This window comes from Anser brachyrhynchus (assembly GCF_964034855.1).
Source record: "Anser brachyrhynchus genome assembly, chromosome: 12".
Lineage (NCBI taxonomy): Eukaryota > Metazoa > Chordata > Aves > Anseriformes > Anatidae > Anser > Anser brachyrhynchus.
Window position 1 is genome coordinate 2104121 of NC_137707.1, and position 24810 is coordinate 2128930.

Sequence of the window (24810 nt, forward strand, 5' to 3'; positions counted from 1 at the left end):
GATACTCTAACCCAAGCTGATCAATAAAAGAAAAAATCAGACAGCTACCTGCATAGAATACCTGCATATTGCAAACAGAAGTTGCAATAGCTTTCTGCCACAAAGACACCCCATTTCCCAGCTCCTGGCTGATAAAGCTACGTATTATAAATCACCATCATTTCATTTTACAGCTCAGTCCTTAACAAAAAGGCAGGGGCTCAACTGTTCAGTCTCAACAAGTCATAAGATGTCCAAGCAACACGCTACAGAACCTATTTTAGAAAATGAGTTCCCCAGGAAAGTAAAGAAAGTGTGTATTTCACCTTACCCTTTTAAAAAGGATATTTTGTTTGTGTGATTCATATCGGAATTTTAAATAAGAAAATACTATGAGGATACAATCTACATTTCATTTTCATTTAAGTATGCATATTTAGAGAATACAAAACCATGCACGTGCACACATACATACAGATATAGGCGTGTGTAAAACCTCAGAGCATCTACTCAGCCATTTTCCCAACCTTAATCTGATCCTAACTCATGGGCTCAGTAGAACTCAGACTTTCAAACAAGCGCGCCCCACATGAATACGAGGGCATTTCCCATCCCCAGGGAGTGCCTGGCACAGGACCACGTCTGCCCAGGAGATGCTGGAAGCCGATGCCGAGCAGACAGACGCGCTGGGAAGGGATGGGGTGACCTTCACAAAATCCTGCCTCTGGTCCCGGGCATGAGAGAATCGCAGGGAAAATGTTCAACACTTTGTGGGGTGATTTACCCATGTGGCAGAAATCAGAGGTGGTTTTCTTACCTTTGTCTGACGAGGTCCCCACTCCGGCACAGCCTAGGACAGATCCGGCGTTATGCCACACCGCCCGCCCCGATGCAGCTCTAGCCCGTCATCTGCTGCCAGACACCTTTAGGAGAGAAAGAAACCATTAAGAGGTTTTTCCTTTAGCAAACTAAAAACAAATAAACAAAAAAAAAATGGGGACAGCGCCTACAAAATTTTAGAGCAAAAAGCTGAAAGGCCCAGCAAACATCCCTTGTGGCAGCAGTGCTCGTGTCTGCCCTGCAGGTACGAGGCTGGACAGGGCTCTCCATCAAACCGCATGGCTTCCTCCAGTTGGGGCAACGCTGGGAATTGAGTTAGGGTCCCTTGTAGTGCCCCAGAAGTTTGGTTCTTTCCCCAGACAGCTTCCAGCTGTCCCAGTTGCCATCACCCCCAGGAGCAGCAGTCCCTCTAGGGCTGGGGAGGTGAAGCGGTGGGGACCCGAGCTGCAGGAGCAGGGGAGGCCGCTCCCCTCCGGCTCCTCTCCAGCACCACCTTCCCTGTGCTGAAATTCTGTGCCCAGAAGGACAGAGGAGAAAACAATAAAGCTTAGGGAAAGGCAAAGCCCCTGCCCCTGCTTTCTGCTCTTCCCCCCTTCCTCTCCAAAGCTAAAGCCGTGCGGTGCAGTCACCCAGTGAAGCACCTCCTGGGTACAGACGGGCCCTGTCCCCAGCCTCCCCCTGCCACCAGCACGCTGGCCGGTGGGCAAACAGCACCCCATGCCCCTGCCACAGCGGGGTCAGCTCCCCCCGAGCTGCAGAGAGCAAAGCTGCTTTCCCCTGCCAGCTCGGGGTACGTTTCCAGACCGCTGGGCTCGCTTCCTGTCACTGCGAATTGGAAAAATTCTCCAGTCATCCACGAACGGGCTCCAGCAGCCCCTCCAGGTAATTCCTCGTGCCTGAGACAGCCCCGGAGAGCCATCGCTTGCCTCTTAATCCCCTGAAAGCATCCCCGGGCATGGCGAGCAGGTTTCCCCACGCCTGCTCCTTCCCCGGAGCCCCAGCTCCCCGTGTCTGCGGTCGGACAAAGGCTGCCTCCAGCCCCGGCTTTCCACGGAGTTTACATTCAGGTCAACGGGCCCATGAAGAATAACGACAGCAGAGGCATGGCACATGCCATGGCCATGACGGGACGTGGCTGGGAGGGGGTTTTCCCCTGCCAGCCACGTTATTCCCAACCCCTGGGTGCTGCCCCATCCTGAGAACACCTCGCCCAGGCATGGGAAGCCCCAGGGATGTGCTCAGCTGGTGGCTCGCCACTCATTTCCACCGCCACGCTGCTGCTGAACTGGTGTTTGTGTTTATTTATACGCTGCGTTAAGCAAAAATTAACGCAGGTATCTGAACTGCCCAGCATATAGGTAGAGATCCCGAGGGTAAGAATTAAGCCAACTGCCTGCTCCTCCAGCAGACACACACAGACAGGCTCGTGTACGCTTCAGGGGCAATTTTCAGCACAAACATAGAGCAGCCCTTCCCAAAAAGCAGACAAAAACAGAAAAAAAACCCTCCTGCCAGGGCACCTCCAACTCCATTTGGCAGTGTTCACCACCGAGGTCACGGGCACACCCTCCCAGGGTACATTCGCCTGCAAAAACTGCTGGAAATAAACCAAACCCAAGGCACGGAGCACGCTGCAGTAAGGCACGAACCAGAGTGGCTGTGAGAGATGGACAAAGCAACGAGCGGCTTTTTGTGCGCGTGCTTTTTTTTTTGGCTAGGAACCACCAGAAAACGAGGCCTTCTGGATCTAAACGGCCTCGCTCTGCTTCAAGTGCTTTCCACTTTTAAAGCCTGTCCGCAGTTGTGTATATATTGCTCTATAAATATTTCATTGACTCAGGAAAAAGGGGGAGTCCCCGGCGCAACGCCTTCCTTTCGCCTTCCTCCTTCCTCGCGTCCCATACGATGCTCAGGCACGAGCTGCCTCGGGCTGACCCCGAGCCCTCAAATCACCTCCAGCTCCCCGTGACAGCAGTGACAACATCTGAAGGGATCACACATTATAATTTCTAGGGCTGGGATCATCAGGATGCACTTTTTTTTTTTTCAGCCCCCCCGCAGAGAGGCTGGAAACAGAACTGTAAAAGATTTTTTTCCCCCCTCTTCTAATCATCAGCTCGCTTGAATAATGGGCAAAAAGCATGATATCCAACCACCTCCCTCCAAAAACGGATCCAGCAGCGTTCCTGCTGCATCAAAAATGAGGATCAGAAGGTGCGAGGAAAGAGAAACGGGGTAGCACCCTCCTCGGGCACCTCCAGCTCTGCAGACAGCTTGCTGCAGCACATGCAGGTGCCAGGAGAAATGCCCCTTTTCCCAGCGCATCCACTAATATCCACAGATGGAAGAGCAAAAGTTAGCGAATTAAGGTTTCGTGCTGCTTGGGGCTGGTCAGGTGAGAGAGGCAGCAACACAGCGAAACCCTGGGCAGCCAGGATGAGAAGCACAACCCCTGAGGTTTCTCCTCTGAAAGCCTTTTGGTGGCCACCACCCAGGTCCTGCTGGCACTGCTGGGGGTCCCCAGCTTTGCAAAGGGACTTCACAGAATGGTTTTTTCCTCTCCCCCTTGGGGACCTCGCTTTTCCTTCATGGTAATGTCACTGCCCAGCTCATCTGCGCCCAGCCCTGAGGCAAAAAAAAAAAGCAGGTCCTACGCAAAAGATGGAAAGGGAAGGAGGAGAGGGAGAGAGAAAGCATGACGCCAGCAGTTTTCGTGGTATTTGGCAGGGCTGGGAGCAGCGATGGCAATAATTTGACCGTAGTCTCCTGAAAACTGCTTGTCACAGATTTTCCGAAGGCTGAAAAATACAGAGATATATATTTGTAAGTAACCACCAGACCCAGTCAGCTCATCTTGACCAGCTACTCCACAATGACATTATTCCACAATGGCATAATCCTTAGAGAAAAACCACAGCATTCTTGGAGCCCAAACAGAAACTCGACACATGCAATACCTAATACTAGAGTGCTTTATGCCCTGCTTTCCTATGAGTCATTTTCCATCCCACTGTCTGTCGAGAATGCTTTTTGTTTATTTGTTAAAGATCCTCGCAGTGGCTTTATTGATGACAGAAAAAGGGGGTGAGCGGGGCAGACGTGGGGCATCCCTGAGACCTGTCACCGAATCTGGCCGAGGCAAAGCCAGCCGCTCGGGACGGCCGCCGCAGCCAGATGCTAAAGGGACGGGGCTAGAAGGGGCAGGGTCTGTGTTTTTAAAAGAAAGTTTTAAAACGAAACCAGCCCCCAAAAGTGAAAACTCTGCTCCAGAATCCAAAGCAAAGGCTCGGCTCAGCCCTTGTCTGCGTTAGCATTCACGGGAGGCAGCTCAGCATCAGTCCCTGGGGTGCACAGCAGAAGGAAGGTAAACTACCCATGTGTTTAATAAATATATTGAACTGCACTGTTTGATCAAGCTGCACAGCCTCTGCAGCTCAGGCATTGTTTTCCAATTTGTTTTCCAATTTAATCTTGGCAAGACCCATTTAAATGTTAGGAAGTGAGCAGCATCTTGCACGGATGCTGCAGGGAGCTGAGGGATGCTGGACGGAGCCGGGGCTGCCGTGAGCCCGCACCAAGCCAGGCGAAGGCAGGGTGGGTGTCACTGCACCGACAGCCCCCATCTCCACGAGGTATTTGACCACCTAAACCCCTCCACCTTGAAGGAGGGCACTTGGGTCTGCAGCCCCGGTCTGTCTTGGTGGCAAGGCTGCTTGACAAACAGACGGCTGACCTTTCCTTCCACTCCACCAAAGAGCTCTGAGGCTGTCCACAGACATTACGCTGGATTTTTTTTGCTGGGTTTCAGGACTTTCTAAAGGGAAACAAGCAGAAGGACGTGTAGGCAGGAGGCTTTCTGACAGAGTCCAGCTGTGGTTAGGCAGGGGCTATGGACAGGCAGACATCCCGGCTTGCTCCGTCGTGCTCAAGCTACGCAAGCCTGGCAGTCGGCAGCCCGCGGGTGGCGGGGCAGCCCGAACACCGGGGAGCAGCAAACAACGTGACCGCAGCCTGTCTGCGCTAACAGCCACCCAGACAACGTCTGCACGGTCTGCAGGAGGCGAGATGAACCGATGGTTGTGATCCATGCCATGAACCAAAGGGCCCCAGCAGACGCGCTCGCCTCCCGACGTCGCGCGTGCCACCGCCGTGAAGGGGCGCTTTGTGTGGGGCTCTCCCCATGTGGCGGGGCTCGCTTTTCCCGTTAAAACTAACAATCACCCACCCGAAATGACGACGTCAGGAACGCCCTCGCTTCCAATAGGGGTTCTGTCTTCCCCAGCTTCGGCCCAAGACAAAGAATAAACCGAAATCTCTGCATTTATACACGGGCCTCGGGAACGCACGGTGCAGCGAGACAGCCGAGGCGGCCCTCCTGCCCTACCTGCGGTGCTGACAGCAGATCCCCAGGGCAAACGCTACGTGTTTGCCTTACAGTCGTTCTTAAACAAAACGAGCAAAGGTCAAAACGGAGTTCCCGTAGCAGGGCACATTTGCTGTCCAGATGGTGACAAAACATGAAGGCCTCTTCTGTGAGCGGAATGGGCAAGGAGACGTTCTGCAGCCCGAATGTCGCTCTGACCCTGACGCTGTACAGAGCACATCTGCTTTCTCCCTTGGGCTTATGCATCAGAAACGTGGTTTCCTCATCCATACGGTGCTTGGGCTCACATCACGCCAAGCCCAGCGATGGTCAGGCTCCAGCCCCGATAGCCGGAGCGCCGTGACCGAGTCCTGGTGCAAAGCTCAGCCCGGGGTCGGGAGCCCTGCCTGCAGCACAAGGGGGCTCGTTTCCAGCGCTTGGCACAAACCCTGCACGGCCGAGAGCAGTCCCGCAAAACAGGGGAAGCTCTGGTGGGGGAAGAAGGGAAAATAGACCCAAGGCTGAGATCAACGTCAGCTTACCGATGGTTTTCAGGATGCTGGGGTTAGCTTGTTGGTTTTTAACACGCGCAAATAAATTTGTTGTCTTCTTGTCTTTGAGCGGAAGGAGATGAGATGCTTTGGAAGAGGTTATCTTCAGCAGCAATAGCTGCCCACCCTCTAGCAAGATACTTCAGCTGGGGATTTCTGGTGTAGCAGTGCTGCACAGAGATTAGAGAGCTGGTGAAGAGCTGCAAGAGGAGGATCAGGGATCTGGGGAACGGTACTGCCATGACTTTTGCCATTTAGCACTGGAAATCCAGCTGTGCCTAAGCCGTACCTGGCACCACAGGGCAAGTCAGCCAGCTTGGTGACTGTGCCCCAGGTCCCACAATGGGAAGACGCACGTCACCGCTTCATTCAGACCTCAGCACAGAGCTCGACACCCTCGCGGAAAGCACAGTGCGAAATCTCAAAGGAAAAAAAAAAACCAAACAAAACAACAAACAAACAAACAAAAAACCCCAGGGCCATAGCCCCAAGTCAAAGCACTCGGTCCTATGTCCTGGAAGCAATGCTGCAGACCGAGTGCTGCAACCAGTCCCAGTTGTTTCTGTTTTGTTTTCTTGGCCTAATTTCTTTCAGGCTGTCAATAGCTGCATGTCCTCTGCAGAGCCAAGTATAAATCTAGTCAAGCCCTGACTTATCCTAGAGCAAAGAAACGTCCTTAATATTATTCTAGCCAGGAATGCATGTGTTTATATTGGCCTTGAGAAGTGCAATCAATAGCCTTGGAACAAAGGTGCCGTCCACCTGCCACCTCCTCTTTCTCCGTCCCATGGTGATCAAGCTTCTTACAATCAGTTTTAACGAGTCTGCGCTACCAGGTGAGAACAAATGGCTCCGATGGCAGGGGAACTGATGCTCTTCAAGCAGCAATTTTTACATCTCACTCCCAAGGCTGAAGCTAATGCAATGTGAAAACTATTACTCAATCACAGAGGAAAGCTAATTCTCCAGGACAGTCTGAAACATGCAAATATAACAATGATCTTTGCCATTTGCAACACAATGGAAAATTGCTAATAAAAGTTCCTATTGTGTCGGGGATGTAATACTAACCGCATGGTATTTCTCTTTCCCTCCTCCCTCCCTTCCCCTTTTCAGCCAGGCAGCTAAAAATGGCTTAAAACTTCCCAGCTCAAATGCTCTCGAGGTCAAACAGTGAGGCTGAAGCATGAGAAGGAGAAGACTGAGGACTGGCTGCTGCACCATGTGCTGCTTGCCCCAGGCTCGGGGCGACGCAGCGCTCCCACCCCGTGCTCCCAGCGGCATTGCTGGCTTGAGGATGGACTTACCCCACGTGCAGGGGGCTGGAGCATCCCCCTCTAGCCCCCTGTCACGCTCCCGGCCCCACGCCACGGGGTCAGGGCTGTGAAGTCCAGCTGGCCTCCCCCGTCCCCACCATCTCCAAAATGCACCCTCCTTCCCACGCCACCGCTGAGCTTGTACACCTGGGCCCCACGCAGTGTAATAAGGGTCCTTTCCCCATCCTCGTGGCCAGGGAAAGCTGTATGCACGTCCACGTGCTGCACTGACTCCTGCCTGCACCCTTCTCCCAGCCCCAGGAAAGGAAGCACAGCCTCAGGGATTTCAACCTGGGCCAGCACTTTCGCAGCTGGATGCCTACAGCTGGGCTCCTCGCCCCATCTTTCGGCACGGAGACAGACCTGATTGCTTTACAACCGACTCGAGCACCTGCGGCTCCGTCAGCTTCCTCCTTACGTGGGGTCGGCGCTTGCAGGGATGCCAAAGGAGGGGCTGAAACCCCGACCCCGAGCTCCCAGCTTTTGAGCTTGCCCACGGGCCCTTCCGACTCTGACTCACTTCCTTCCTCCCCAGGTTTTTCGGCTCATTCAAGGAGGTTGCAGCAGCAGGACGGGGGTCAAGCGGGCGAACAGAGGCAAGCACAGCTCACACCTCTGCCCTGCTTCCCCGCAGGGCGTTTGCCTCTTCCCCTTCACACATTTCCCCGCAGCCCCCCTAATCCTGCCAACCTCCGTGCCCCAGAGCATCAGCGCCTCCGGCCTGCCCCAGCCTCTCCTCGAGCCCTTCCACACGAGGGGAGTTTGGGATCAAACACACGCGGGGTGCAGGACCCCAGATCTTGACAGGCTGCAGGAAATTTACCCGTTAAAGGGCAAGCGGGGGCAATTAAAAGATTCCAGCTGAAACCAGTGGCTTCAGCGCTTCACCGAGGCAGCCAAAGGGCTTAATTTCTGTGTGTTCGTTAATAATCTCATTATTTACTGGACCCATGTGCTCTCTATTACCTTCCATATTCCGATATTGAAGGGACATCTGAGGCTGGTTAGCCTGTTTGTAACGGGTCCATCTTCAGCTTTTTGGTATTTCCTGGTTGGCACGGGACCAAATCGACACACCACTCTTTCCATTTAAAAAGAGTCCCTCCAAGGAACCGCGTTAAGCAATTACCTCCTTCAGCAATTCCTAGCACACGAGCCGCCCTGGGACTTTCTAGATTTTTAGGGTGGAAAAAAAATAAAATCAAACAACTAAATTCAAAACTGAAAAACAACAACAAAAATTAAAACTCTTTGACCCATGGAGTTGTCCACTGGGGAGCTCGTGCAAGAAAAACAGTTTGGGAACTGGGAGCGCTTCACATGAAGAGGTATTCCAGGGTTTAGCTCTGTCTGGAAGGGGGTATTGATTTTTAAGAGGATCTGAGAGCTGCCTGCAGATGTCAGCTGTATGTCTGCAAGCACAGGATGCGCTGCCAGCACCTGAATCTCTTCTACTGGTTTCCCCTTTAGCTTGCAGCTGTTGGGAGGCTCAGGTGGAAGAAGCCACATGAGGCAGCAGCATCCCTTCCCGGACGCTGAAGGCGTCTGCTCCAGCTGATTTAAGGAGCAGAGGTCGAAACCAAATCCTGTTTGCAGCTCTCTGTCCCGTGCCTCGGGAGCATTACTGCTCCACGAGGCGTGGGTTTGCTTTCCCTGCTGCCATTCCTACATTTCGTGGTGCTGGTGTTTAGCAAACCCGTGCTTACGGTACGTTTCTTTTGCCCTGGGAATCTCAGCCCGGCTTCCACATCTGGTGTTCAAGGAGATGAAGTCTGGGGAGGGCTTCCAAGCTCAGGCAGAGCAAGTGACTCACCCGTGGCTTCAGCACGAGCTGGTGACCCATCCGCAGCCCCAGACAGGCTTCCCCCGGCCAGCACGAGCCCTGGGCAGCAAATGTGCTCCGTCCCCAGCTGCACCACCCCTGAAGCTGGTCCCACCAAGCACCCTTCCATCACACCAGGTGGAAACACCTCGAACACCACACAGATGGCTCAGAAGACTTCTGCAAACCACACCTGGGGACCAACAGGCTGACTTCTGTCCCGAACACATGCCCACGCACCCGTGTGAAGAAGAGAGACGTTTCTGGGCAGTTCGCGTACCACAGCCACAGCCAAAACCAGTAGCGTGTAGTGAGTCAGATCAAATTCTTCTCTAGGGCAGCCAAAGACGCTCACAGCTGGGATCCAGCAGTTGACATGCAGGGTCTGAAGCTCTGTTAGAAGGCCTGCTGTCCCGCACCCTTGAGGGATCGACCCACGCTTGTCGGTTTTTGCAGGGAAGGGCACGCCAGGGGGCTGGCAGAGCCTGCGAGGAAGGCTCAGGTGCCCTCACCGCGCCGGGCAGAAGGGAGCTGTGCTCCCGGGTGGGTGAGATGGGCGTTTGCAGAGATGCTCCTGGAGATTGCACCTTCCTCCGCCCCGCCGCGTTCTCCCAAGCTAAAAGCCACGAAAACCCTGACACGTCTGCCTCTGTCCTTGCAAGGAGCCACCTTCCTCATCAGGACCTTACCCACAGTGCAGGCAAGGAGCCAGCGTGGCACGAGCCCCTCGGCCGCGGGCAAGGGGACCACCACACGCTGCTGCAGCTCGTGACCACCTTCATCGCTGCCAGACCCCGCCGGCACGGCTCGATAGGCGGATTTGCTGGCGTTTCTAACCTCTCCAAGGTTCACGGGTGGCCCAGAACATGACAAAATAGCGAGTTGTTAGCAAAGCAAAGAGATTTGGGCTGCAGTTCCTGGGTAGGACTGCCAGATGTGTCACTTTTACTCAGAGCCGCGCGGGGTGGAATTGGCAGATCATCGCCGCTGGGGAAAAAGCTGGAGGGGAAGGAAAGGAAGTCAAACAATTTCCCAAGTCACCTGTTTTCTTTATGCCAGTGCTGCCAGCTTCAGATCAAAACGTGCAGCCCGCAGATTTATCTTGTGTTAACCGGGACCCCTCTTCCACTCCATTCTTTCACCCGCTCCCTCTGCGTCCCTTGACTTGAGCCACTCGCAGGCATTTCACACTTAATTATTCAGTATCCTTAATGAACGCTCTCATGCATCCAGCCCTTCTCCTCCTCTGTAGCTGGTTTTAATTGGGCAGCTCCGTCCTCGGCGGCGAGGAGTTGTGCAATCTTCTGCACACGTCTGCCACCAGCCCTGCTCCATCTCTCCTGCTATTTGTTTTAATCCCCCAAAATGAGCACCGGGGCCTTTCTCCAGCCCGCCTGTTCGGGGAGAAGTGTCAGCCACTGCAGAGGGAGAGAGACCTCTCCAAGATAAAAGTTCCCGGCCGAGGCTTAATCAACACGACGGCCTCATTAACAGCACAGCCCAGATAACGCGATCCTTGCAGCGCTGGCATTCCTCCGTGCTGCGCAGGCACATCATAAATCAGGGAGAGGTTCGGTGGGAAAGAAAAGCCCTGCGCTGTTCCCACGTGCCCCGGTGGTACAGCTTACTGCCCCAAAGGCCCCAAACTTCTGCTGGGGTGGAGTATGTCCTGCAGACGCCCCCGAGGGCCAAGGCACCGGTCCTGGCTGGACGCTCGGCTCCCACCGATGGAGGCAGCAGCGTCGCCGGGAGCTCTGTAGCAGAGATACTACAACTAATTTGCCCTGAGGAAAATCAGCCCCCGAAATCCCCACAGCATCAGACGCCCGCTTTGGAAAGCTGTGCTTAGAGCCTCAAACCTGATACGGGGTAAGGGGGATTTGGGCTCGTTTTCCTCGCCTTCTAGGGGCTCTTTCTGCCTGTCTGCAAACGTAACCCGAGCTCCTGCCTGACCGTCGGAGGCAGATAAATAAACAGGGCAAAACCACGGTGTCCTCGCCCCAAAGAAGCCGTGCTGTAGATCCAGCTCCCAGGAGCACAAAGTCCAGGCACTTGAAGCCTACGGGGAAACGCTCCGAAAGCAGGCGGAACAACAGGGGATCAGTCCTCGGTCCTTCAGAGAGGAGCTCTGCCCGGCAGCTGCCTATGCCACAGCAGAAAAAGCTATTCCACAATGTCTGTTTATTTTCCATTCCTCCTTTCTAGGTAGCCTGTGATGTGTGCTCGCCTTGTGTGCACTCTCAGTCCCGGTACAGAGGCACATTGGCCTCTATGGACGGGCTAAAGCACCATTAAATAAACTCTGGTCTGTAAGAGGAAGATTTCAGGGATGTTCTGGAGAACTCTCCTCATTCCCCAAATGCTCACAGCCTTCTGATGCTGCCAGCGTCCACTGGGGGCTGAGAGATGAAGAAGAAGGCAGGGAGGAAATTGTCTTCTCCTTGTAGCCCCCATCTGGAAGTGTCACCAGGAGGGTTCATCTCAGGAGCGTCCCAGCAGAGGCTGCATGTTGGAGAGGTTCAGGGCAGAGGGATGGAGGGGAAGGCCAAAAGCAATCCAACAGCACAGCCAGTTTTCATTAAGACTGACTTCGGATTTGGCTTTCGTTCCCTTCTCACATGCAGGCTGCTTTACATAAAAGAATGGTTTTTACCCCAGCAAACATCATGGTTTAGATTTACATCGAGGCTTTGGGTTTGAGTCTGTTCTGCCTGCTGTGGGAACTTACGGGTAACAATTTTTCCCCTGGGAGCTCCGGAGATGATGGAGACCTTTCCCAAAAAAGCCTACTGCATACTTCTCGGCATCTCACCTTGCACTTGGCAGCTGGGGGAATGCGGCTGCATCTACCTGACATTAGGAAAAAATCCGTGTGGTTTGGATTCAGGGGAACAGGCAAGAATTTTGAAAGAGGAGGACACAAAAGAGTCCCACAGACAAAAACCACTAACATCCAAACGGCCTCGCGTCAAAAGCCTCGGTGCTGCTCTCATGTTCCCCCAGCACAAGGCTCTGTTGAGTCTCCTGAGCTGCCTGAAGGCAGGCGGTGGCTCACGCAGCCCAGCCAATGCGGCTGCCTCGGCAGACCTCTTCGTTCACGGCCCTATAATCAGAGACAGGCCTGAGCAAAGCCCCGGATCCGAGGACTTCTAAACCTGGCGGAGGCAGGAAGAATCCAAATCCAACCCCTCGGTTTTGTGAGAAACCCTAAACTTCTCGTGGGGCTCACGTACGGAGTCACTTATGGATTTTTAAGGTGCTTGCAGTCTGAACCAAATGACACGTCAGGGCCCGGACCGATCTCTTTGGCTCATTTTGCAGCTCCTCTTTCACTTGAGAAGCAGTCGTCTCTCTCCTGACTTGAGCGTACTGATTTTTTCCACTTATCCCAGACTAACAGCGTTTCTTCTTCAAGCGTTACCCTACGGGGTACCTTGCAGAGAACATCTCGGCAGCCTGTAAAACGAAACTCTTCCCTGCAGCTCCAGCTGTGTGGTTTGCAAGCTCTGCCTGCGGACAGGCAGACAGCGACTGAGGCAGATCTTCTGGAAACCCAGGCCTGACTGTCAGTGAGCTTCACCTCCATTTCCTCCGGGACTCTGGGACCTTCGTCATTCCAAAGCCCTTTTAAAATGTCATCACTTCAGGAGAGGCAGACGGTGCTTGAGCCAAGGCGGGCCTGCTGGGTGATGGAGCGATGAGACGAAAGCTTTGAACTTTAAACAGCCTGGAAAGCCAGGAGAAGCCAGAGCAGGAGCTTACATCACCCTATCTCAGAGACGAGCAAGCACGGATTCTCCCCAGGCTCGTGCATCGCAGCCACTGTCGGTCCGTTACAGGAAGCCAGGATGATGAGCCTCTGAGTCACCGCGGCTAGATGCTCTCCTGGGAGGAAGGAGCAAGAGTTTCCTCGCAAGAAGTAGTTTGGTGTTTTTTTTTTTTTTCCACCGTAAATCTTCTAAGCACAGCGATGAGTCTGAAAGGTCACTGGGGCTTGGCACCGGTTTGGCAACTGAGCGCCAGATGGCTTTGATAGGGAGGAGAGCACTGTCTGCTGCTGAGCCGCTCTCTGCTAGCAGCCTTCACCTACAGCTGGACCTGCCTTCCCCACCTCCTGCTCTAAGACAGGCAGAAGCCAAACACGGGCTCTTTCAGGGTTGGAAATCCTGGTCCTGCCTTAGGGAAGGGGAGTTTTGTCTTTGCATCTTCGTTGCGCGTTGCATGTCTTTGTTTTGTCTTTTCCCTTCAACGAGGGAAGGATTTCGACCAAGGTCCCTGTCTGTGTTTTGAGAGGGGATCTCGAGTGAGCAGTGAACTCAACCCGCGTGTGTATTCCCGGTGTCCTCAGTGCACCCAGAGCTCCTGAATTTGTGGCAAAGGTCCTGAGCACATAGGGCACCTGCACTTAGCCCCCACGCAGAGCTCAGCTTTGCCATTCACATCAGTGGGGTTCCTGGTAAGAGTCAGAGTTCCTCCCGTACGTGAATAATTGCTGTTAATTGAAGTCCCTTTACAGGGATTTGGAAGAAGAGCATCAGCATTAGAGGAAACCCTTCATCTGGAAATCTGGAGGAGATTTGCAGCACTCCACGACGGTGCTCACGCTGCTCTGGCGGCACGGTACCCACGCGGAAAGCACTCCAGTGCTGGAGCTCTGAGCATCCTCAGGAGTGCTCGGGAGGGTGGGAGACAAAACCCCAGGAAAGCAGCTGTGCACAGCTTTAGCCCATCCTAGACTGACCTCTTCAGAAAGGCTAGTGCTACCACAGCCGGAGAAAAAGCACGTTAAGAGCAGAGTGGCTCCGGAAGAAGGGAGAGAAGAAAAGCAGGATGAAGACGACAAAAAAAAAACCTTGCTGCAATTGTCTGCTATTACTTCTAATATTAATTAAAAGACATGGGAACAGCCCGATGATACCGAGATTAAGGCTGTAATAAAGTATTTCCAAGGTTTCCAATGTCTTTCCTAGCTCGGTATTTTGTCACTAGAAGTGCCTGAAAGCAGATGCCTAGCGAAGGGTTTAAGAACACAATAAACGTGCAGTCATTTTTTCCCCAGAATATTCTCCCAGCCTCAAAAAAAAATAAATGATAATTGCAGCTCAGAAATTTCCTGCGCTGAAGGAGGTGTTGTCTTTGTATTAAACAGGACCCAGGGGAATTCTCTTCTACAAACCTCTCCATTGTCCCCTGCTTAATAACAAAAGAGGAGAAAGAAACATTTCAAACTATATCGATGATTAGGTGTCAGCCTGACACGCAGGGAAAGACATCTAAATGAATTCACCTGCGCCTGAAAGGGAGGTCAGAGAAAGCCCCGTTTCTTCCTTTGACAACAAAATCTTGGTTCATTAACAAAAGTTCTGCAATAAAACCTTTCCCCTGACTTAATGTGACTGCCCTCCAACATCCTTGGAAGGATTATTTCAACACTACAGGCTGAATGAGTTGGTTCATTAAGCAGCAAAGGCTGACAAAATCCACGAGGGGTTTCTTCATTGACCATTATTATTACTTCTACAAAATGTCTCCCTTGATTTTTCAACCAGCTGCGAGCGAGTTTTTGCTTTTAAAGCAAATGAATGGGGGACCCATCAGCACCCAAACACATCTGCGTGGAAGTGTTAACAGGCCTTCGGGGGTGAGCCTTAGGGCTGGAGAACGGCATTTAAAGGCGCTCCGTGAGGCGGGACGGCAGGGGAGATAACTCATTCCCCTTCTCACAGCTGGAAGCGGCCGCAGCTGGACGCTTCACCCCTCCACATGGCCACTTTTATAGGGATTTTGCCATCTGCTCTGCATTGTTCCCAGTGACACGCAACCTGGGCGAACGCAGAATCTCTCGGGTTATGCAGGAAATAACGTCCCTCTCGCACATCCCGCCCTGGATGGCATCCAAGGAATGCTGCTAGGGCTTTCTGCTCCGCTGGAGAGCCCGGGGAGCGCGTTCGGCGGGACGTGCCTGTGCAGAAGACTTGGCCTAGGGGACCTGCCTTAACCTAATTTCAGAATCAGGAATTTCGGCCTGGTTTAAGTAATTTTCTTTGCCACTCGGTAATCTTTACAGAAAATTCATCGCTCCGAGACTTTTTTTTTGTTCCATACTCCGCCTCTCTTCGCCTGGCTTGGCACTGCTTTGGGTTATCTTCGCTGCGCGTCTCGGCCAGGCGCTAGCAGAAATGTAAACTCCAGGCTGGTTGCAACATCTTCATGGCATCTGCCAAATACAAGCTTCTAATTTGAGGTAGGAAACAGATTCTGTCATGCGACGAACCTCCAGCTCGCTTTAGTACCCACCAAATTTTTTTCGGAGATCATGTTGAAATTGGGCAGAAAAGGATCTAGAAGAAAATGACACAGCCTTGCAGCCCTCGGCTGGCGGTTCGCATACCACCAGCATCATGCAAAACAACCGAGAGAGAAAGACACACACAGACACGATCCTGCTCCTGCACACAGGGCAAACACAGCATGGGAAAAAAAATCAAACACGGAATGAATGTTCACATTTCGGCTTAATTTTTGATGGTTCTAAAAGGCAGCTGCTTACACACGCGCTACCTTTTGGCAATGGCTGCTAGGCAAGGCAGATCTTGGATTTTCCTTTTTAAATGTTATAATAGTCCTTCAACTAAAAACTCTGAGATGATCTGGTCTTCCCCAGCCTCAAGGTGGGACCAGCTGCGTATCCCAGCATATCTGAGGGCTGCCTGTCTGAACGACTGGGTCCAGACCTGGTGTTCCTGATTTCCCAGCTGCTATTACCTGATCACACCAGAACTTTCCTTACAACCTCTGGGCAGAAAAAGCTACCAGTTTCAGCTCTGCTTTAGCAATATGGAAAAGGGTATTTGTCTATGAGATATTTCCCTGTTCACTTATATGTAGACCCACGTTCACAGGCACCTCTAGATAGAGCAACGATGCCACCAGGTGTAAGAAACTTATTTTATGGAAAACAGCAGAATGGGAGTGACTGGAGGGGAATGCCCACCCAGCTCTGGTGACCACCCAAACCCTTTAAAACAACCCAGAAGCACAGAGGCCTTCAAGAACAGTGCGGTGTATGGGGAAGAGCGATGGGAAGAGGATTTTGGAACAAAGGAGGAGAACGGCACCAAGCCAACGCATTGGCAGGGCGGATGAAGAGAAGAAGAGGGAAAGAAGTTCTGCACCACACCAAACTGCCAAATCCTTGTTTCGGTGGCACGGACAAATGCATCCGGCCATCTCCGTGCCTTGCCTTTGCTGCCCGTAAGCCTGAGGCTCCCACATGGTATCAGAGCAGCTAATTGCCTTTTAAACCACTAGCAGAGCACTAAATTAGTGTCAGGGCCTCCTGCACCCTTGGGCCGCTGGCTTGTTTGTGTAGCCCACGTCCCAGAGAGGAGGCCCTGCTCTTTGTTAATGAGGCATTTCAGCACCTACTCGGGATCGTTATTGGTCTCTAATGAGGGCAAAGGTGTTTGTGGTATTTGACCACTCGCCTAATTAGTTTATAGCACAAATGCTCCCTGCCGAGTAGGAGATTTATGAGACTGAGTTTGTCCCAGAGAGCAGTGCCGGGAAGGGAGCTGGGGGCTGCAAACTCCTCGTTTCTCAAAGCAGAGCTCCCAACTACCTGCTGCCCCCAGCACGAGAACCCAAAAACCCAACCGGGGAGCGATCTGCACCCGTCGGGCAGCAGCAGCACCCCCAGCACAGAGCTTGCTGCCCCTGCACCCACCCATGTGGGTCTTCCCCCTGTGCATCTCCGGGGACACCAGCGGGGCTGAAGACTTGCCGGTGTTCAACGATCCCAAAGAGCCTCAGGCGAGGTATTTTTCCCCTTGATGCATCCAGTGCTCAGCAAAACAAGGTCAATTGCTAATGCAAGAGCTCTTCTGGCTCATTCCCTGGCTATCGGTCCCCTTGGTGACCGTGGCCCTTCCTACAGAACTGCTGGCACGTAGGAACAACCCCCTCCTGGCACTGCACAGCGGGCAAGGACGAAATCCTGTCCCTGCATTTGTAGGAGCACGTTCTCGCTGCTGGGAATGGGCCTTGGGGCGATGACACCATGCGTTGGCTCGTCCTGGAGATGGAGACGACACTCCCAGGTCTTCATTCCCCCCCCTGAACCACAAACTGGGTTTGCCTCACTTCTGCAGCAGCAGGTCCCAAGAGAGCATCCCTGGCATCACACGAGGTGGGAACAAACTCGATTCAACCTGTGCTTGCACGGCTCCTCCCCACCCACGGCCAGCGCTGATGGACACTGAGGCTAATTCCACATCCTGCATTTTGTTTGTTCCAGAGAGCACGCTGGGCTTCGTCCTTAATGGAAGAACAATTGTGGTGGAGCTTCAGAAACTGCTCACATTAAGCGCTTCAGAAAGAGCATCAGAAATTCAGAGCTTTGACTGAATTGCGTCTGAAACCTTTGGGATTGAAAATCCCTAATGCAACTGCGGTACGGAGGGGAGTGCTACTATTTGTTGACAACCTCATGAAATTACACACAGAAAAATGCCCAGTTGACTGGAAATTATTTCCCTCAAAATTTTCAGCTAATTAGAAAAATGTTACAAATGCATCTTGGATTGCTAAAAATGGTTCTTCCTTGCTTTCAAGCATTAGATTCTTTCGCGTTCATTTTTGAAGAAGATTTAGGAGAACGTCCAATAAAGAAGCGGTTTCATCCTCCTTAAGAATGCTTCCCTTGAAAACTCCCAGAGCCCTAACATCTAAAAAATGTGCTCCAAATGAAAAAAAAAGAAACAAGCCCAGCGTGCACATGCAATCAGCCTCAAACACATCCAGGTCTCCCAAGCGGGACGCCGAGAACATTTAATGCAAGACACGTTGGAGCTGCTCGGCTCTGCCGCGGACGAGCCCGGTGACCCCGAGACTGTCCCAGGGCTGCACAGCTCCCCGAGGCACGAGCCCCACCACGCAGCCCCCTTCCAACCACCTCTTTTCTGTTTGCCTCAGCGGGAAGAGATGTTTGTTTGGTTTTGTAAGTCGCGGCAAACAGCTTAATGCAAAGCAGGAGCAAACGAGCGGCAGGACTTGCCAGACGCATAGCATCTTTCCTGCCCTTCGCCAGCGGCTGTACTGATTCCCTTGGCTTTTTTTTTGTTCCTGCGAGTGTTTGGGCTGAGTTCATAAATCATTTCTGACAGTCCCCGTTGGTAACTTTGATGCCAGCCTATGCAGGAGACTGGAAAGCAGCATCGCTGCTGCGGGGATGAGGCTTAGCTTGGCCCCCTCCAGCCAGCCAGTTGCCTCCTTTCCTCTTGGTGCCCATTCCTCTGATCCCAAAGGATATTTGTCATCATAAGGGCACATGGTGTCAGCAACCCCCAGCTCCTCTCCACAATCCCATGTTACAGAAATAATCAACGCCAATACAGAAATAATCAATGCTAATCCTTTAGCCCCATTTTCGTTTTCTCCTGTATGGCCTGTTTGTCCACAGCATCAGCTTACAGAGGCTGTGAAATAGCCGGAGGACAAGTGGAGAAATCACACTTGCAAGGCAAAGCAGGAGGTAGCAAGATGCAATTCCGTCTGTACAGGACCATAAATCAACTCTTCTAGCTTTGAAATATGTAGAGCAGAGGGCCAAGATGCGGCCGACAAAGGAAGACTGAAAGGACTGAGATTGGTTTTGCCAGAAGGAGAAGATGACAGCTGAAGAAAGATGCAACAGCAGTCTTCAGATATGCAAAAGGCTGTGGCAAAAAGGAAAGGAATAAAACATGCTGTACATCCACTGAGTGTACGACAAGACATGCTTGAAGATATTCACCACCACAGCCTAACAATGATTCATGCTTTGCAGACCATGTCCTGTTCCTGAAAAGTCTCACTAAAGGCACATTTTGGACAACAAAGTAAAACTAAGCGATGTGTGCGTGTTTCCCCATCACCCAAGGCCAACGCATCCCACCAAAGCTTCTCAGCACCCTCAGGGGCGTTTTAGCTGTGATTTTATTCATTAGCTAAAGAAACTGCCCAAACAAGATTATACAAGTGTGTGGTAGAGAGGAAGTAAGCAAAATACCACGTGCATCTAAAAATGTAGGGGTGGTTGGACAGAAGCGAGACCTGACCTGGAGTCAGCCTGGTGTCTGAGCCGTGCCTCCAGCTCTGCCTCTGGTTTGTTAGGTGAGCTCGGTGCAGTCTGTTCTCCTCTCCCTGCCTCACCTTTCCTCACCTGTATAATGGGCAAAATTGCCTCACATATGCAATGCACAGGGACGCAGGAAACATGCATGGAGAAACACGACATAAAACCCAAGTGGCATTACTCTGTTTTCAGTTTACCCCACACGGACAGCCCCGTCTTCCTGATCCCTGGTTCACCAAGGCTTAGGAGAAAGTCTACTCGAGTTGCTTAAATGGCAAGGGGTTCAGCATCCCTCTCCTACCGGGCTTTCAATTTATAAAAGCATTACGCAGATGTAATTGGATTCAATTGCTACTACACATGCCATCTAGGGCAGCAGCCACTGAGTAATATTCAATATCAAAAAGATTGCGTTTGGCACAGCCCCTAATGAGGGCAGCTGCAGCGAGCCCCAGCCAAGAAACTGTCAGAAAATGGCAATCAAAAATAATAATGTAAAAAAAAAAAAAAAAAGAAAAGAAAAAAAGAAAAAGTGTAATTGCCACAAAGACAAACGAGCGATACGTTTACCTCATGTGCCCACAGAGGCTGTGCGCTTTATACCGTCTGCTTTAAATCAGGAAGACAATAACCGATGGCAGGGGAGCGACGCAGAGCAGCTGCTGACAGAGGAGACCCAAAGGTGCAAATTCGACTTGTCCTTTGCCACCAAGGCTAAAAAGATGCCAAATACTGCCACAGCCCCACTGGCAGCTCCTCCAGATGAGACCCGTCCCCTGCTTTAACCACCGCGGGGAGGATCGCCAACACACAGCACAGCACATGCTCGGGAGGAGGACTTTCTCCAAAAAGTCTGGAGTTGTCTACACAAAACTGGCTGCACACCTGCTGCTGGCTCCTCTCCGTTTCCAGCTGCTAAATAATCGCTTAAGCTGTGGCTATGTTTATATCACACATTATCCTCCTTTTCTCTTGCCAGGTAAGCGCTTGCTGCAGCTTCCCAGGGAAGCTCTTCGATCCCTCGCACCGAGGAACGCGAGCCACGGCTGCTTGTCAAAGCACACTTCTTGTCCAAAGGAAGGAGGCTGGGTGGAGGTGACGGCTTTCTTCCTAAACTTTCAAAATAAAACACGCTAAAAATCCCGAACTAGAGTCATTCACTAGCTAAAGCAAACCTGAACCGAGCTCCAGACTCACGGTGCCATTGCACACATCCCCTCCAACCCCCGTTCCTGGGGAAACCACTGCAGAAACGTGGGTCGGGTTTCTGTCTCTCCGCGGAGGCTTTGCTGGATCTTTTCTCCACGTCAATAACTGAACTCCACCGCCCCGGTTTCCAGAAGTTACCATACCCTTACCAGATGCCTGGGCTCTTTCGGTCACTGTTTGGATGCTAACCAGAAGCGGAAAGCTCCATACAGTGCATCGCCAACCTCCTGAGCTCTCAATGCTCCCTGACCCTGAGTGTTAATTCTTCTCCTCTACGTCGCCTTGTGGTGCCCTCAAACCAGCTGAGCTGCGACATCCCCGTGTGTGATCGGACATGGGGAGGAGTGGATAAAGCAACAGCTTCCCATAGCCATGAGGCTATTATTCAGAGAAATTATACAAAGGGATTTTAAAATTAGGCCATAAAAATGCAAAACAGGCACGGTCTGGGTACAGCCTGCGTTCAGCCACAGGGCTCTTCATTAATGTTCTCTACAGCGGGGCCAAAAGTGCACGCAGGGTAATTTATGCACTGTTATGGACTGAAACCTTGGCTATGTATTCATGTCATCAATTCAAAATCTGCAACCAAAACATCCTACACCCCACTGGGAATGCATAATTTAGAGGTAGGAGTCTCTGCTACAGACACAACTTGCGCTGACCACAGGGAAAGTTGCGGGGCATTATGCAGAGGAAAGAAGAGACCCGGAAAATAAATTCAAACTCTCCACTGCTTTGCAAGTCAGATTCTGGTTTTGTTTTCAGTGGCTCAGAAGGTAAGCCTTCAAAATGGGTCCAAACCACAACATTCAGCTCCAAATCTGCACTTTCCCAAAGTTCAGGGGTGTGAGGAGCCAAGGTTTTGGTTTCTCTCAAGTTCAGGGAGGTGTAGATCGAAAGATGGTTTCTGGTCCATCTCTAGGAAGCATCCTACCTGCTTGGGGTGAGCAGAGGAGGCCAGGAGTGGGAGGCCAGCCTTCCTGACCCAACAAGCCACGCACCAAGTCCTTCACGCAGATGAGAGGTGAGACAGGCACTGGGTACCCCAGGGGAACCCCAGGAAAGGTCCACAGGGGGTCCAGGAAGTAAGAAGGTGACTTGGAACCCCTCCTCACCTTATTTTTAATTTGCCACGTCTCTGCTTTCTGTCGGTAAAACAGCAGCACATCTCCCGGCCTCAGAGGGGTGTCAAGAAGGTAAATAACAAGAGAGGCTGAAGAGCCTGGATGCTCGTGTGTGGCAGCAGCCGCAGCTCATCATGCGAGGAGCTGAAGATGTTAGAACAAGTAGCACTCCACATACTTGATCTTTTTATTCCCCCTCGTTTCCATTTCCTTATAATGGCTCAAAAGCCACCGGCCAATGATGTTTCCCATACTTTGTCTAAACTTAGAGAAGAAAAAAACACAAACATTCAAGAAACATCTACTGAGCTGTTTTACTAATTGGCAAATGAGGCGAAAAAACTCCACCATACTTTCTCCATATGTTTCTAAGCGCATCGAGTGTTTATGATACCAACCACAACGTTGCATTAACTGTGCTCCTCGCAAGATCGCTGCACTTAGCTGGAAACCATGATCCTGTCCTCAGATTGGGAAAGGAGACAAAACAACAGTGATTTAAATAATAAAAAATTAATAACAGCATCTAGCACTAGTGAGCCTTTCCCGAACGTTTTACATCTCCCAAGTATTACACAAATTAAGGATTCCCACAAGCAACGTGAATGTCACTCAATGCGCAGCTCCAGAAGGACCGCGGGCGATGCTGAAGCATGAGGAATGATTTTGCAAACCATTTGTCACCCCAGTCTGCCCACGTCCCCCCTGGGAAGGTGGGAGCCCACCAGGGATGAGACTCAAAGCCACGCATGCCCGTGTATATCAGGACAGCCAGGAGCACCAGGGCCAGGAGAGAATCATCCAAAGAGAGACAGAGCGGTGCCAAGGCTCCTTCATGACAAAAGGGAACTCTAATCGCATCTGAAATAGGGTTTTTAACAGCTAAAGCCAGATCCATAAATAACCCAAGATTAGGGATCGCAATTTATTTTGCTTTGTATAATAATATCCAGACCCGACCATGAGAAGGAAATTCTGCACCGCATTAGCATCCCGCGCAGGGCCGGCAGCGCTGGGCTCTGGCTGCGGCGCGAGGATGCGCAGAGAGAGTGCTCCTTGCAGAAACAGCAGCCCGCTGCTCACACCATGCTGGTGGCACCACCAGCACGCATCGTGCTGGGTGATGGTCACCATCACGGCAAGGACGTGGGCTGAGCCCACAAACAGCCCTACGCCAGCTACAGCGGCAACAACGAGTGGGAAAACCGCCTTGAACCAACTTTATGTGAGCCTGGACATAGGAAAATGAGGGCTTAGAAGGGTTTCCAAGCAAAAGCACACGCGCACTAACCCCTACGGGGAGGTGGGCGCCCTGCCTGCTTGCACAGAGGGGCTCTGCCTTGTGTCAAGAGCACCCACGAGAAGAGCTTGCACGCTGCAACTCTGTGCCATCTGTGCGAGTTTCTTCACGTGGCTACGTCCAACACGCTCCTTTTCAAGGGCTCCAAAAGCGGCTTTGTTTTCAAAGCAGCCAAAAGTTTTGTAAAAGTCGTTGTGGACTGCAGGCACTCATCACCTCTGAAAATCAGACCGCTGATCTGCCCCGATGCCCAGTTCAGCAAATACACGACAAGCGCTCGAGCAGCTCCACTGAGCAGAGGCAGCTTCGATGCACGGGCTGTATTTTGGATCAGCTGCTTGCAGATAGCCCGGAGAAAAAGGTTTTCTTCTCCCTCCACCAAGCTTTAGGATAGTCAAGCCCATGGGATCCACAACACGCCGTGAGCTGCTGTTTGCTCGGCTGCAACCTGATGGAGGAGGCTTGGCAGAAGGCAGGTTAATCCCCGTGCCGGCCCACCTCAAAGCCAGCGATCACAACGATGATTATTTAATATTTCTGCTACGGCAGTACCCAGAAGCTCCGGCACAGAGCAGGATGCTGTCCTGCTCCGCTCTGCACAAACCAAACGCTTTGAAGGCAGCAAACCCTGCTCTGAGATGCTGCAGGAGCTGCACCAGCGGCTTCCCAGGCGCTCTTTGAGCACAGACAAAAGCCATAAAAACCGGGCTGCAGGGAAGAACCAGGAAACGGGTAATGCGATAGAAGGAATTTCTCCATCTATAACCATCACAACTCCATACGGTTGTTTAAAATAAGGAATAGAGACTGTTTTCTTTGTGGAAATCCTATGTTTATTATTAGTTATGCCTCTGAGTATAAATAAATATGTAATGGATTGCATATTGGTTAATTCCCTTCATTGTGCACTTAATTGCTTCCTTGTTTGCTTTATACTTTCCACTCTGCTATATCCTCATATTTCAGCATAAGCTCATCCCTTCCACATTTGTTTATTGTGTCTACGTTTCCAGAAACTGAAAGGTCAAGAGAAAATATGATTTGTTATGGAACTTGCTAACACTAACACAGCTCCGACGTACAGCGCAGCTCCCTGCCCTGCCTTGGCACCGGCTGCCACCAGGGAGGCAGCTCCTTGCTCAGACACCCACCGGCCTCAACGCCGGGCAAACCAGGTCGCTGACAGCAAGGAGGCAGCTTCCCTGAAAAGCCCTCCCCCTTTTTTTTTTTTTTTTTTTTCCTTTCCCGGTACAGGAGGCTTGTGTTCGAGGGCTCTGCTCTCCTCCCCAAAGAGGACATTCTCCGAACCCGCAGGCCAGAGGCTCCTTGGGCAAGGGATGCAGCCAAAGCTGATGGCCCCCTGCCAGGCAGCACCTCCTCACCCCGCTCTGGTGGGGCTGCCGCAGGCTGAGAAATGAGTCAGCAGCCCCGCTGGCACGGCCGAGGGCGCTTCCCAGCAGGGCCGGTGGGTTTGGGGACGTGGATGCCCTCACGCACAAGGCAGGGCCGAGATGCCGCGTGCTGCGGAGCGCAGCGAGCACCGCAAGGAGAGCCCCGGGGACACGGACAGGGCCTCTCCGGACCCGTAGCAGCGACGTGCTTTGCGTGGTTTTGAATGGTGAAAGTGTCCTCTAGTGCTGACAGCCTCTCTATCTGCTCGCCAAGCCCCAGCAGCACGAAGCCCCCACCCCGGCTGTGCGAACCTAATCACGCAGCCTCTGCAACGCCGTGCATACACCCTGATCTTCATCTCCAAGAGGAGAGGGGAGGAAGCAGCAATTCTGACTACACACACCACGTGCCTTCATGCTGAAATCTTCGCAGACACCTCCGGGCCGCGTGGGAACGGGTTTCTATTTGGGTTTGTTCTGGGGGCAAAGCACTGCTGCTGCTTCACGGCCGAAGCAGGGGTGGGAAGCGCGCGTTCCCGCTGAGAGCATATTTCGAAGGTGAATGCATGAGGGAAGTTGCTCTGAGTTCATTACTGGAAGTGCAGAGAAAGACACGCTTCTTCCAAACGAATATTAGATCAAGCTGACGTTTGCGCGCAGCGTACAGACGGGCAGGGAGAAACGTGTCCCGTAGGACACAGCCGCACGAGAAGGTGTGCTGGGGAGGGTGGCCGAGTTCCCCTAAAGCATCCAGGAGCAGGCAGACTCGGGATGGCACAGAGGGCCTCCTGATCCTCC

The 24810-nt window shown here is 52.2% G+C and overlaps 1 protein-coding gene across 6 annotated transcripts in view; it reads right to left on the reverse strand.

Annotated features, from left to right (window-relative positions):
- The window catches only part of ZNF469 (zinc finger protein 469), a 201070-nt gene that overhangs the window by 85730 nt on the left and 90530 nt on the right, over nucleotides 1–24810 (reverse strand). For all 6 annotated transcript variants that reach the window (XM_080552048.1, XM_080552051.1, XM_080552053.1 and 3 more), the window contains one exon: nucleotides 797–902. The gene's annotated coding sequence lies outside the window, so the exon portion shown is untranslated. The remainder of the gene's footprint in view (nucleotides 1–796; nucleotides 903–24810) is intronic.